Here is a 13,658-nt window from a genome sequence, read left to right on the forward strand (position 1 = left end):
ACTTCTAGAAGATGTTGGAAAGAGCCGTGAGTAGTGTGTATTATGGTGCTGACTTAGAGATGAGGAGTAGCAGCAGAGCTATCAGGAGGGGCAAAAAAATGGTTTGATTCTTTCCCTCTGCTTTTTCAGTGGAACAAAAGCCCTAATCTCTTGAGGGAAGGGGCATCTCTGTTGGCACTGTTGATGAGCATTTCTTGAGCTGGAGGAAGACTAGAGGAGAGGGAAAGAATGTTCTCTGGGGGAGGGAGCACTGGGGCCCAAACTAAAGCCAGAGGAAACAAGATGGCACCCTTGAGATCCAGGGACATAGAGTATGCCTAAGACTGGATATTAATCAGAAATACAGAGACTGTACCCATAGGCCCCTGCCACCAAGTTAAGAAGCTTTGAATAAGAATTCGCTGCAGAGTACTAGGAAGAGCAGAACAAGATTATGCAAAGAGGCACAGCACAAAGAATAAAAAAGACATTGCTTTAGTAAACCACCCCCCAACCATATGCATGAGCTATTGTGCAGAAATTTGAAGGCTGTGGTAACACTGTGAGGATAACCATAGCAACAGCAAATTATAAACCCAGCCCAACTCCGAAACAGATTAACGTCCTGCACTAAAGACCTAGCAAAGAAAAGGCATGCCCATTTCTAGTCACAAAAATTATTTACCTTAAGCTCTAGTGTCCTATACAACATGTTTGGCTTTCAACAAAAAATTACAAGGCATGCAAATGCAAAAAACGATTCCCAAGAGAAAGAGCAATCAGAACTACTATTTTGATTAACATAGATGCTATTATTCAGTAGGGAATTTAATATGTTAAAGGTATGAACAGAAAAGTGGACAACATGTAAAATTAGATGGGTAATTTCAACTGAGAGATAGAAACTAAGAAACAAGAAGGAAAGGCAAGAAATTTCATTACACAGTGAAGAGATGCAGAATGTCTTTGGGCTTGTCAGTAGATTTGCCACAGCCAAGGAAAGAATCAGTGAACTTTTAGATGTCAGTAGAAATTATCCAACTGAAACACAAAAAGTTTTGAAAAAGAACATCCGAGCTTAGGGATAATATTTTAATACATATATAATTGGAATCCCAGGAGAGAACAGAGCAGAATATTGAAATATTTAAGGAAATAATACAGAATTTTCCAAAATTAATGTCAGACATCAAACCACAGATCCAAGAAGCTTAGAGAACACCAAGCAGGATAAATACCTGCCCCCGCAGTGTAAACAGAACACACCCAGACATATTCAAGTTGATATAAACAAAGGACTTGAAGGTAGCTAAAGAAAAGAGAAACATTATATATACAGAGGAACAAAGATAAGAGTTACAGCAGAGAAACCATGCAAGCAAGAAGACAAGTGACAACTTTAAAGTACCGAAAAAAACAGCAAAAATATCTTTTGAAAATGAAGATAAAATATAGACTCTCAAAAGCTGAGAGAACTCAAAGTATAATCTCTCAATTTACCTGATAGGTGTAGTCTTGGAAAATTATGTGCATATTAAACAAAAATGTACTTGGTGATTTAATATAGAATTAAGTTCTAGGATTAATTATAAATAGGTGTTTACCTATGTGAACACTTGGATATTTAAAAGTTAATTGAGGACATTTCTTCGATCTATGAGATCCTCTTGTACACTGAAGGGTATCTTGTCCACTAAATCTTAGTCGTGTTTCTAATAATAGTGTCTCTTATGGGGCAGCATCCTGCCCCATTATCTTTTTTAATAATTTTTTATTTTTTAATTAGTCAATCTACAGTATTATATTAGTTTTGGGTGTACACCTTAGTGACTAGACATTTATATAACTTATGAAGTGATTACCCTGATAAATCTAGTGCCCATCTGACACCATACATAGTTATTACAATATTATTGACTATGTTCGCTGTGCTGTACTTTACATCTCCATGACTATTGTGTAACTACCAATTTGTATTTCCTTTTTTTCACTCATCCTCCCCAACTTCCCTCTCATCTGGCAACTATCAAAATGTTCACTATTTATGAGTTTGTTTTATTTGCTCATTTATTTTGTTCTTTAGATTGACAGTCTTATGGGAGCTCCCTTGTAGGTAACTAACTGCTTTTCTCTTGCTTTTAAGATTTTTGTCTTTAACCTTTGCTATTTTAATTGCGATGTGTCTCAGTGTAGGCCTCAGTGGATTCATCTTGTTTGGGACTCTGCACTTCCTGGACTTGTGTGTCTGTTTCCTTCACCAGATTACGGAAGTTTTTTGTCATTATTTCTTCAAATAGGTTTTCAATCCTTTACTTTCTCTCTTCCCTTTCTGATACCCCTATGATGCAAATGTTGGTATGCTCAATGTTGTCCCTTTAAACCAGGGTCCCCAACCCCAGGGCTGCGGACTGGTCCATGGCTTGTTAAGAACTGGGCTGCACAGCAAGAGACTTAATCTGTATTTGCAGCCGCTCTCCAGTGCTAGCATCACCACCTTAGCTCCACCTCAGATCATCAGGCATTAGATTCTCATAGGAGCACCCGTCCCTGGTGCCAGAAAAGTTGGGGTCTCCTGCCTTAAACTGTCCTCATTTTTTTGGATTATTTTTTCTTTTTGCTGTTCTGATTGGGTGTTTTCTGCTACCTTATCTTCCAAATCTCTTCATCTAATCTGTTGTTCTCTCTAATGTTTTCTTCATATCAGTTATTGTATTCTTCATTTCTGACTGGTTCTTTTATGTTTTCTGTCTCCATTTTTATGTTTCCTATCTCTTTGTTGAAGTTCTCACTGAGATCATCGAGAATCCTTATAACTAGTGTTTTGAGCTCTGCATCTGGTAGATTGCTTGTCTCCATTTTGTTTAGTTCTTTTTCTGGAGCTTTGTTCTGTTCTTTCATTTGTGACATGTTTCGTCGTCTCCTCATTTTGGCTGCCTCCTTGTGCTTCTGTGTATTAGGTAGAGCTGCTGTATCTCCCAGTCTTAGTTGAGTGGCCTCATGTAGTAGGTGTCCTCTGGGGCCAAGCAGCACAGTCCCCCTGGTCATCTGAACTGGGTCCTCCAGGTGTGTCCCTTGGTGCATCTGGTAGGTTGTTTGTGCCCTCTTGTTGTAGTTGAGCCTTGCTCGCAGTTTGCATGTCACTGGGAAGTATTGACCCTTACTTAGGCTGATTGGTTGTGAGGGCTGGCTATGACTACAGTGGAGGAATTGTTGTATAGGGAGCAAGATTTGCTTTAGCAGGGCTCTGGTGCCTGTGGAGTCTTCTCTTTGGGTGTATCATTTGTGCAGTTGGGTGTTGCTCTGGTGTGGTCTGAAGCTGGCCACCAGGTGTGTTGATTCTAGGACTTCTTGGGAGGGGCTCTGTTGCATGCCAGAGTTAGCCATTGCCTGTGCCCTGCCTGGGGCCACTTGGTATGAGCAGTGATCTGCAGATGGTTTCCACTTGTGCTGGGCTTGGAGGTGCCAGGGAGAGGCTAAGCTGTGAACTGAGGCTGGCTGCCACTAATGCTGGGCTTGGGGCTGCTCAGCAAGAGGTAAGGGGCACACAGGCCAGATGCTGCTTGTTTGGGGTTTATGAACCTTTGAGGCACTATTTAGGAAAGTCCTCTGCATGAGCCAGGACAGGCCATTTGTGTGGAAAAGCTGCTGGAAGTGTCTTGGGTGGGTCCAAAAGTTGGGTGAGATGGGATGTCAGGGAATCACCAGGCCGGGGTGACCAGTGTTAGCTAGGTTGATGGAAACTCAGATAAGGTGCCTGCCTGTGTCTGCACCTTATCTATTGCTCAACAAAAGAGCAATAGATTTTACAAGCACTTCTGTTTGGTAGAAAGCTGCCCCTCCAGCCCTCACCTTGAAGCCAGAAAATTCAGATCTTCCTAGCATGTCGCTGGCACTTTTCTAGAAGCCACCCCAGCGCTGAAGTTCAGAGCAAGTGAGTCTGTTAGCAAGTAAGTCTGTGCATGGGCCCCTTCAGAGAAATGTCTGTGACTTCAGCCACCTTCCATCTCACATAGCCACAGTCTCTGCTGGTTTTCACAGCCAGAAGTTGTGAAGACTTCTCTTTCTAATACTGAAGCTCTGGATTGGGGAGCGTGGTGTGGAGCTGGGACCCCTCATTCCTCAGGGGGACCTCCTAAGCCAAGATATCCCTCCCAATTTTTAACTGCCACATGTGAGTGTGGGACCAGCCAATTCTGTATGTCTGCCCTCCTTCCAGCCTCAACATGGCTTCTTTTGTATATCCTTAGTTATAGGACTTTTCTTCAGCTGGACTTCAGATGATTCTCAACAATGGTTGTTCTGTAGTTGTAATTTTGATGTGGGTGTGAGAGGAGGCAAGTACAGTGTTTACCAGTTTTGTCATCTTGACCAGAAGTCCCCCGCCCCAACCATTACTTTAATTCAGAATTTTAATCAGTGGTTTTCAAAACATTTTTTTGCATCAGCAACATTCACATGCTCAGCACATGCCAATTATGGTTCTTAATCGTGATTCTTAATCATAGGAGCTCCTTTGAGAATCACAGATTTAGGGGATATCTTTATAACTTAAGGCATGATTGTGATCATCTTTGCTCACTTAAGAACAGTAACCTGTGTAAAGGTACTTTTTTAAAATTTAAATTAGTTTCAAGTATACAGTACATTGGTTAGATATCTATATAGTGCATAAAACAATCCGCCCAATTGTTCCCTCTTTCCCCTAGTCCTCCACCTAGCCATCATATTAATGCTAACTGCATTCCCTATGCCATGTTCTCCATCTCGGTGATCATCTGTCAACTACTAATTCGAACTTCTTTAATCCTTCACCCCATTTTCCCAGCCCCACAAACTCCCTCCCCTCTGTCCTTTTAAGTGATTCAGTCAATAAAGATAAACATTCTTTTAAGATGCTCTTTGTTCAACAGTCTATATATTTGAGTTTTACTTGTACTTTTATGGACTACTTAAGAAGAGTGATCTCTAAAACAACAAAGTCTAAAATCAGTGGAATTTTGTAGTTTTATCACTCTAAGTTGCCCTTAGAAGTAGACCACACTGGTTAACCACTGTTCACATATTTAGCACACACTGATTGGCAATATCTCTGTGCAACTGATCAGTAAGAATTTGGTCTTTTGATGGGCAGATTAAAAACAAAACCCCTAAAGCAATCTAAAATAATTATTTCGATGTTCTGATTTTGTCAAGTATTGTTGTCAGAACATAATTGAAGGATTGATGAGGTTATGAATGTAGGAGACTTTTTCTGATATATAATAAGTTCTCCACTAATTATATTAAATTTAAATTCTTACACACAGATTTCAGACTCGTATTCCTTAGTCATTTAGTGCTATTGAGTTCTCCCTCAAACTTCTAGTCAAGATACAGAATATTTTTTGGATGTTTATCAAATGTTAGAATAAATAAGCCATTTTCCTCCCAAACCTTAGAGCTGATGGGTTTAATTTTTAAAGTGGAATTTTCCTTTATTTCGTTACCTGATAGGTTTGGGAGTGTTCTGTAAGCTGTGAAGCACTGTAGCAGAGTTGGGAATAAGGGAAATTTCCAAAAGAGTCAAACTAGAAATCTACATTTTGTTGCTATTTTGTATTGGATGAAAGAGAAATTGTAGCAACTCAAACTCCTTCTTTTTCTACATATACAGAGAATATTGTTTGGATATTAGCATGCTTACTGTAAAACTTTTGAGTTATATTTATTTTATGCTTAGGAAATTTTGTCCCCTATCATGCATTTACTGTAGTGATAGGAAAAACAGCTACAATTTAAAATATGGCAATTGAAAATCTCTTTTACTCATTAGGGTCTATTTATCATAATAGAGCAAGATTATTAAGTGTCTGTGAGCTGAAGAATTTATTGAACTATCAGTACGTTTGTTCTCGCATAAGCCAAATTAACCTAAAAGATAAAATGAAACAAAAATTAGGTCTAAAAAGTTTCAAGAATATGTAAAACTAAAAATGTGAATGATCTATAGCATCCATTTCACAGACTTGCTTAAGTGAACACATTTCTTAGTTTTTTTTCATGTGAATAGTTCAAGGCATTTTTAAGTTCTGGAAAGGGAAGAAAAAATGTTTTTGTTGTTGTTGTTACAACAGATACAAGTCTATTTTGTGAGAAATAAGAATTATTCCATCACATGAAATCAGCATGCATATGATTAAAATATAAAGAGGCAGGTATCTTTTTCCATATTTGATTCACACTGAATAGACTCAAAAGCCAATAAAATTAACTGCTATGGCATAGATGCTTGGGTCTCTTCCTGTTAAGATACTATTAAAAATTGTTTCTTCAGATGTAGTGGTTGCTTTTGAATTCTAATTTCATGAGTATATATCCACTTTCTAATGGGAAATTAGTCTAATTTGCAAGAAATAGGTTTTTTAAAGAGAATGGGGTGTGGGGGTGTCTTAGATAATTTTGCCCTACCCTATGATGGTGGAAGTATTTTAAAAAGTATTTTTATGTGACAGACAATGTGAAGGTTTCACTATTATTACTCTTGGGCAATTATTAGGAGATATGATTGTTCCCTGAAATTTGATATTACCACTGGCTTTCTCTCTAACATTTATCCTCTGGAGTTTCTGAGTTCTTCAGCAAGAAAGATAAGACGGGCTGTACTAAAACTACTTTGTGATCTATTTTATAGCTGTTTAAAAATCCTTATATGGTAAGTTATAGTACACATTACACATACTGATTTGCTGTTTATTTAGAAGGAAATGCTTTTGTCTACTTGTTATATATTAAAACATGAAGTTTTAAAAGTTAAAAATTTAAAAAAAGGTTAAAGTTTATAATAGTTGTCCTCTATACACAGCACATTTTATCTAAGACAGTCTAGTTGTAGCTTTTTAATATGGGTAAAAATTAATGTCTGTTAACCATTTATATTTTTTACCTTTTATTTTAAACTGAGCTAACTTAGTGATATAATTCACTCAGATTTTGAATCCAGTTATAAACGAAACTAGGTCTTTAAGAAGACAGTATTAAGGGATTCTCTCCTCAGTTATTACTCAGGATTAGCCTTTGTCTTAACAATGGTTCTCCTTCCCTCTGCATTTTCAGTGGGATATTCCTGTATGAGGAAGCATTAAGTTCATAAATTAGTTCCTATCATGTGAATATCTATTATATTTTCAGATGTAGTTTCATAATGTAGCAGAAAAACAGTATTTCTGTTGTAGGAGAGTTAGGTCAGAAAATAAAGGAAAAGGTAATTTTCCCCCAACATAAAAGTTTTCACCTAAGCCAGTTGAAGGAACTTTACATTAAACACTCATATACTCACCTCCAAGATTTTCACATTAACATTTTACTGTACTTGCTTTATCACATATCTATCCATCTATCTGTCTTAGTTTTTGATCCATTTCAAGACAAACTCATGTTTTTAATTCACTTAAGAGCAGAATTAATGATGAAAGTTTATTCTTTCACTTTACAGACTCAAAATGGAAAAATTAGTATCATATCTGCTCTCAGGGAGTTTTCATATTTGTGTAATAATCAGTTCCAGTTGGTCATGCCAATAGCTTTGATTAAAGCCAGTTCCTTCATTCACTAGTGTATTACTTTTCTGAGTACACTCACTCATTCATTCCTGGGTAAAAGAATGCTCTGTTAGAGTATTTACTTAACACAAGCCATGCACATACACTTAATTTTGCTCAGTGTGCAAATTCTTTTGCTTTTAGCCTGGCTATAATCTGCTTGGGTGCCCTGAAGTTGAGTCCCTTCATCTTGCTTTTTGTTCTATGTGTCAATTTGATGCAGGCTTCTGCTCAGTGGACTCTTAAAATACGCAATTTTGTGTCAAAATAATGTCTTTTAAAAGATCATTCTCATTTTATCCATAAATGATTTTAAATGGATTGTCAGTTTTACTGCCAGTCATAAATTAGTTAATGTGAGAACATTAAATGTTTTTTCGAAAGCATGAAGCAAGGGAATTTATTGAAAAAGGTGAATGTAGTTGAAATGCCTGTGTTGCCCTGAATTTGACTTTTTAACCCTAGTACAGTTTTTAAAAGAACAAACTGAGAAGTTGCAAAAAAGTTCTGTTGGTGTTGTAATGTTAAGATATAGAATGAAAACAGCTGAGCCAACTTGCAAAAAGTGATTTCAATGTGATGTAGTTACAGCGGGCATATAAACTTGAGTTTTTCTCATCAAAAAGAAGAGTCGGTCTTTGAAAATTTGAAGTGAGACACTATTGCAGAAATGAAGGTGCCTAAGTGGAGGATATCTAAAATGTAGTAAATAAGATTGACATGCAAAAGAACAGTATTTTATAGGAATAGCATTGAAATAAAGAAGCTTAAGTATTAGGTAATAGTTGAGAAGATAATTAAAAATTTTTTCAGTTGTAGTTATCTTGGCCTATCTTATATATTTTTTCTTTTAAAAATGTTTTAGGAAAGATAAATTATAAAGAATAAAATAATAAAGTAATGACACCCTCATATTTTCCACCCAGTTTAAGAAATATATGTTGTTATAGTTATTTTTGAATGAGTAGGTAAAAACTATGAATACCGATTAAATTAATAAAACAGAGTTTTTAATGGTAGACATTCCAGGTGACATACATTGGTGATATACATTGAATAGTAGAAGGACTGACATTAATAGATAAAAGACTTAATAATGGTAACTACCCCCCAAATGCCTTAAGATGTACAGAGGCCTGGAAGAAATCTTGAAAATGGAAGGTAATAGAAATACTCAAAACAATCATTGCTTCTCTGGGATGGTATATTTAAAGTACTGTAATGATTATTATGATTGCAATTAATAGTTTTGAGTGCATATTCTGAGCCAAGCATCACACTAAGTCTTTTATTTGAGTTATCTCATTTAGTCCTCAGAGCTCTTTGAGGATAGGTACTGTCATCGCTATTTTACAGATGAACTGTGATTCTAAGAAGAGACTTGTTCAAATTCATGCAGCCAGTAAATGGCAGTTATTACTAGTCTTTGGTCATTGAGTAATGCTTTTAAAATTCACCACTGTTACCTTGGTGTTAGATTGAATAGTAAAACTACTTCAGTGTATGTATTAATGTAGCTTCTTGTGCTAGTCAGTTAACATTTATTTTGTGGAATAGCAGCTTTGGTATCTATGCTACGGGGAGGTATTCCATGTCGGTCTTCTCACATTGAATTACCATTTGACCACTACACTAGGAGGGACCCTAGACTTGCCTTCATCCATTTTCCAGTGGTTCTCTAGGAATTTTTCTAACGGTCACTTTGAATAGCACTTAATCAGTACAAATGTTCTTGTCCTATTTTTCTTGCTATTTGTGCATTGCCATTATCCACTAGTGAATTATCTGTGTATCTCGAAGTATCCTCATGGTCTGGAAAAAGTTAATGCAGTTTCCAGACCAGTTGCCTTCATTAGATGAAATAACTTTATCACAAAGTGGTTGAGGTTTTACTGAGAATATAAAATAGGTTTGCTTGAAAATTTGGAGAGGTTAATATTATGCTTTTGGGAAGTAGTTCCCAGCCTCAGATCTCATTAATCTGGTTATTTTAAAAGCTCAATGCTAGTTAAAATAGTATGTTTCTGGTGTCGAACTCTCCTTATAGATTATCCTAAAATCACTTATTGGTAGCAAATTTCTATGCTCATATGTTTTGAACACCTTGTTTAAAAAATTTAAAGCTTATCTATAGACGGAAATATTTTAAAAGTTTATTTTTTTAGATGGTAGACTTTTTCAGCATTGGAGTCTTCATTTTTCTTTGATTTCTTTTCTCCTGTGTTTGAGTATAGTAATTTGTTTCACTGCTTGAAATTGTGGGTTTCAAAGTTGTTTCCAATAAGTGCCTGGTCATATTTCCAGGTGAAGATAAATAATTGGAATTAGTTATAAATTAATTTAAGAATGTGCTGTCAAATGATAAATCTATAATTAATTACATAGTCAGAATGAATTTATTTTGGTTTCCTAAATTTGAGGGAAGGTATTAGAGTTTAGGTTAAGTACAAGTTAAGCAAGTCGAGTCCAAATCCCGGCCCAACTACTTACCAGCTTGTGTGATTTAATTTTCCTAACTCAGTTTTCTTGTCAGTGAAATGGGGAGAATCGTACCTGTACCATGGTGTTGTTATGGGGACAAAAAAATATAGATAAGTGAGTAGTAAATGCCCTAGTATAATCGTTAATGCGATGAGTACTCATAAAAGCTAGTCGTTGCATAATTTCAGGACATGTCATAAATTTTTTGGTTAGGGTCACCTAAACTCAATTTCAGGTTAATCTTTACTAAGGGTTCAAAATGGAAAAGCATTATCCTGATTTCCATTTTGAGCCTGTGCAGACACCAATAATAGCATTAAATCATCCCGTTAATTCTGGGGTTGACTTGGCTACTTAAGTGAGTATCTCCTCCTTCTCTTACCTCTCAAATGTACCCCTGCCTAAATATAATAGTGTGTGAAAGCAAGCTTTTCAGAGAGAGGAGTGATTTTCTGCCGTAAAGTGCACTGCCATTTACTAGCCTTTTTTTGGTGGTGATTATTCAGGATTGGATATAGAATAGCAGTATCATTTGTTATTTCCTAAAATAGTGGAGACAAGTAATAGATGTGCTGATTTTGGCCATGGGAACTTCTACTGACATCCAAAGAATCAAAGTACTTTTTTAATCCTACATTGTATTTTTCTCTCAGCATTGTAATCTACATCAAGAATGTACTGTTTCTTCTAATTGGCCAAGTAGTCAATAGTTTTTTAAAAATTTAAAATTTTTATTGTGGTAAGAACACTTAACATGAAACCTACCCTCTTAATAGATTTTTAAATGTATAATACAATATTGTTGTCCATAGGCATAATGCTGTACAGCAGATCTCTAGAACTTACTCATCTTGCCTTCTCCCCATTTCCACCTCATCCCAGTCCTTGGCCAATGACATTGTATTCTCTGCTTCTGTGAGTTTGACTGTTTTAGATTATTCATATAAGTGGAATCATGCAGTGTTTTTCCTTCTGTGAGTGGTTTGTTTCACTCAGTATAATGCCTGCAAGGTTCACCCATGTCCTTATATATTGCAGGATTTCTTTTTTTAAGGCCAAGTAGTATTCCAGTGTATGTATATACCACTTTTTTTTTTTTTAATCCATTCATTTCTTGATGGACATTTTGGTGGTTTTCACACCTTGGCTATTATGAATAATGCTGTAGTGAATACCAGAGTGCTTTCTCTTTGAGATCCTAATTTCAGTTCTTTTGGGTAAATACCCAGAAGTTTGATTGCTGGATCATATGATAGTTCTATTTTCAATTTTTTGAGGAACTTCTAGACTGTTTTCCATAGCCGCTGCACCATTTTGCATTCCTACTAACAGTGTACAAGAGTTCCAGTTTCTCTACATCCTCACCAAAACTTGTCTTTGTTATTGTTGTTGTTAATAGACATCCTAATAGATGTGAAGCATTATCTTGTGGTTTGAGTTGCATTTCCCTGATAGTAACATTGAATATATTTTCATATACATTTTGGCAAATTTGTATGTCTTCTAGTAGTTTAATTTTATATTAATGTGTTATATCTTCTCTCTCCTTTTATTTCTTCTAAAAACTCTTTGGAATTTGGGGTTTTCATCACCCCCAAGTTGCTATGTCTTCAAAAAGTTGTAGATAAGCCTTCTTGATGTGAAATTTGTTTTAACTCTTCTGCTAAAAGACCTATTTGGGTTACATATTCCCCCAAATCTGTGATACCTAATAAAGTCATTCTTTAGTTTTTTTTGTTTGTTTGTTTGTTTTTTATTCTTAAATTTGCTTTATCGTTGTGAAATTATTTTGCTTCTCTCCTCCAGATTTATTAGGCATCTCTTCATTCCTTCTGGGTCATACCCTAAGTTCTTTGTGACTGTCATTTAAAAGTCTTTATTATTTTTCAAACTTTCATTTTAATTTCCAAGGTCCTTAATAAAATCAGCCAGACTTTACTCACATTTTTTTTCCCTGTCAGTTTTCCCAAGATAGGCCCTTGGTACAAGGTTAGTCAATCTTAAGATATCTTAAATTATGGACTAGGAATCCAAACTCCTCTCCTCAATATCAGCCATTCACTTTTTCTGTCTTCTTTTTTCTTCCAGTGTTCCAATCTTCAGTTATATAAGGGAAAATATCATCTGTAAACATATATTTTTCACTTTTGGGACATTTTCTCACTTTTTGTCACTTGTGGTTCTTTTATTATTCCTCAGAGCATGAATTGATGCTTTTCCAGACAGTGTGACAAAACTTTATTTGAGAGTACCTCTTAGAACATCAAGATTGAAGTGGACATCAGAATTTCCTATGGGATTGCTGCATTTTATTCATTCATTCAAATACTTATTGAATACCAGTTTCATGTCAGACACTCTTGTAGGCTCTGGGGAGATAAATATATATTAATGAGCTTAACAGACAAAAATACCTCTCTCTGGATATTCAAGTAGGATTACATGAATAATAAATATAACAAATTGCACATTAAACTGTGAAAGGTGCCATGGAAGAAAAATGAGCAGGAGTTATCGGGAAGAGAGTGTAGAATAAAAGAGGGTGGTCATAATTTAAAGCAGATAGGATAGGCCTGATCGTAAAGGTGACATTCAAACACAGATTTGAAGGAGGTGAAGGTGTGAGCCATATAGATAATCTAGAGAAGAGCATTCTACATAGAGTACAGAGGTCCTCATTAATTCTGCTAATACAAAACCAAGTAGGAATGTAGAAAACCATTTCAAAACAGAAGTGTCTTTAAAAATGTTTTTGCCACTTAGGTATATATGCAAAGAAATGAAAACATGTTCACACAAAACAAATGTTCATAATGACATGATTGATAATCGCCAAAAAACAGAAGTGGCACACATGTCCATCAGCAGGTGATGGGATAGACAAGATGCAGTATTATGTATACAACAGAAGGAAACTAATCCATGCCACACGCAGGCAAACTGAAAACGTCACGCTAAGTGAAAGAAGCCAGTCGCAAAGACCACATAGTGTATGATTTCATTTATATAAGATGTCCAAAATAGGCAAGTCCATAGTGACACAAAGTAGATTAGTGGTGGCCAGGTGCTGGACAGTGAAGGAGGATGGGGAATGACTGCTAGCAGGGTTTCCATTTGATGTCATAAAAATATTTTTAAAATAGTGGTGTTAGTTGTAGAACTCTGAACATACTAAAACACCTTGAATTGTGCACTTTAAAAGGTGAATTTTATAGTGCGTGAATTCTCTCAAAAAACTGATAAAAATGTTCTTGAAATAAAATGTTTTTATTCTAATTATGAAAAGAATACTTGCTGATTAAAAAAGATTAGATTCAGGTATAAAAATTTGAAAAACAAAGGTTAAGGGAATCACAATTCCACCTATTCAGTTTGCATTATTGACACTCCGGTATGTATCTTAGAGTATTTTTAGAGTGCATTTCTAATTATTGAGAGTAGGGAGAAATAACCAAGTCACAGAAGAAGAAATAAATGACCATATTCATTTCAAACTTTTATTCAGTATAAAACAAATAATGTCGTATTTCAGAATTTATCAGTCTTTCATTAGTAGCCTTTTCAAACAATTTATCTTGTAAACTTAGCTAAACTTTAATTTTTAAATGAAATAAATGGATT

General features: G+C 35.7%; 1 protein-coding gene across 4 annotated transcripts in view; it reads left to right on the forward strand.

Annotated features, from left to right (window-relative positions):
- Positions 1-13,658, forward strand: part of DNAJC13 (DnaJ heat shock protein family (Hsp40) member C13) — a 108,165-nt gene that overhangs the window by 2,801 nt on the left and 91,706 nt on the right. The gene's annotated exons all lie outside the window — the stretch shown is intronic.

The sequence above is a fragment of the Pteropus medius genome, unplaced genomic scaffold, assembly GCF_902729225.1.
Source record: "Pteropus medius unplaced genomic scaffold, Ma_sr-lr_union100, whole genome shotgun sequence".
NCBI lineage: Eukaryota > Metazoa > Chordata > Mammalia > Chiroptera > Pteropodidae > Pteropus > Pteropus medius.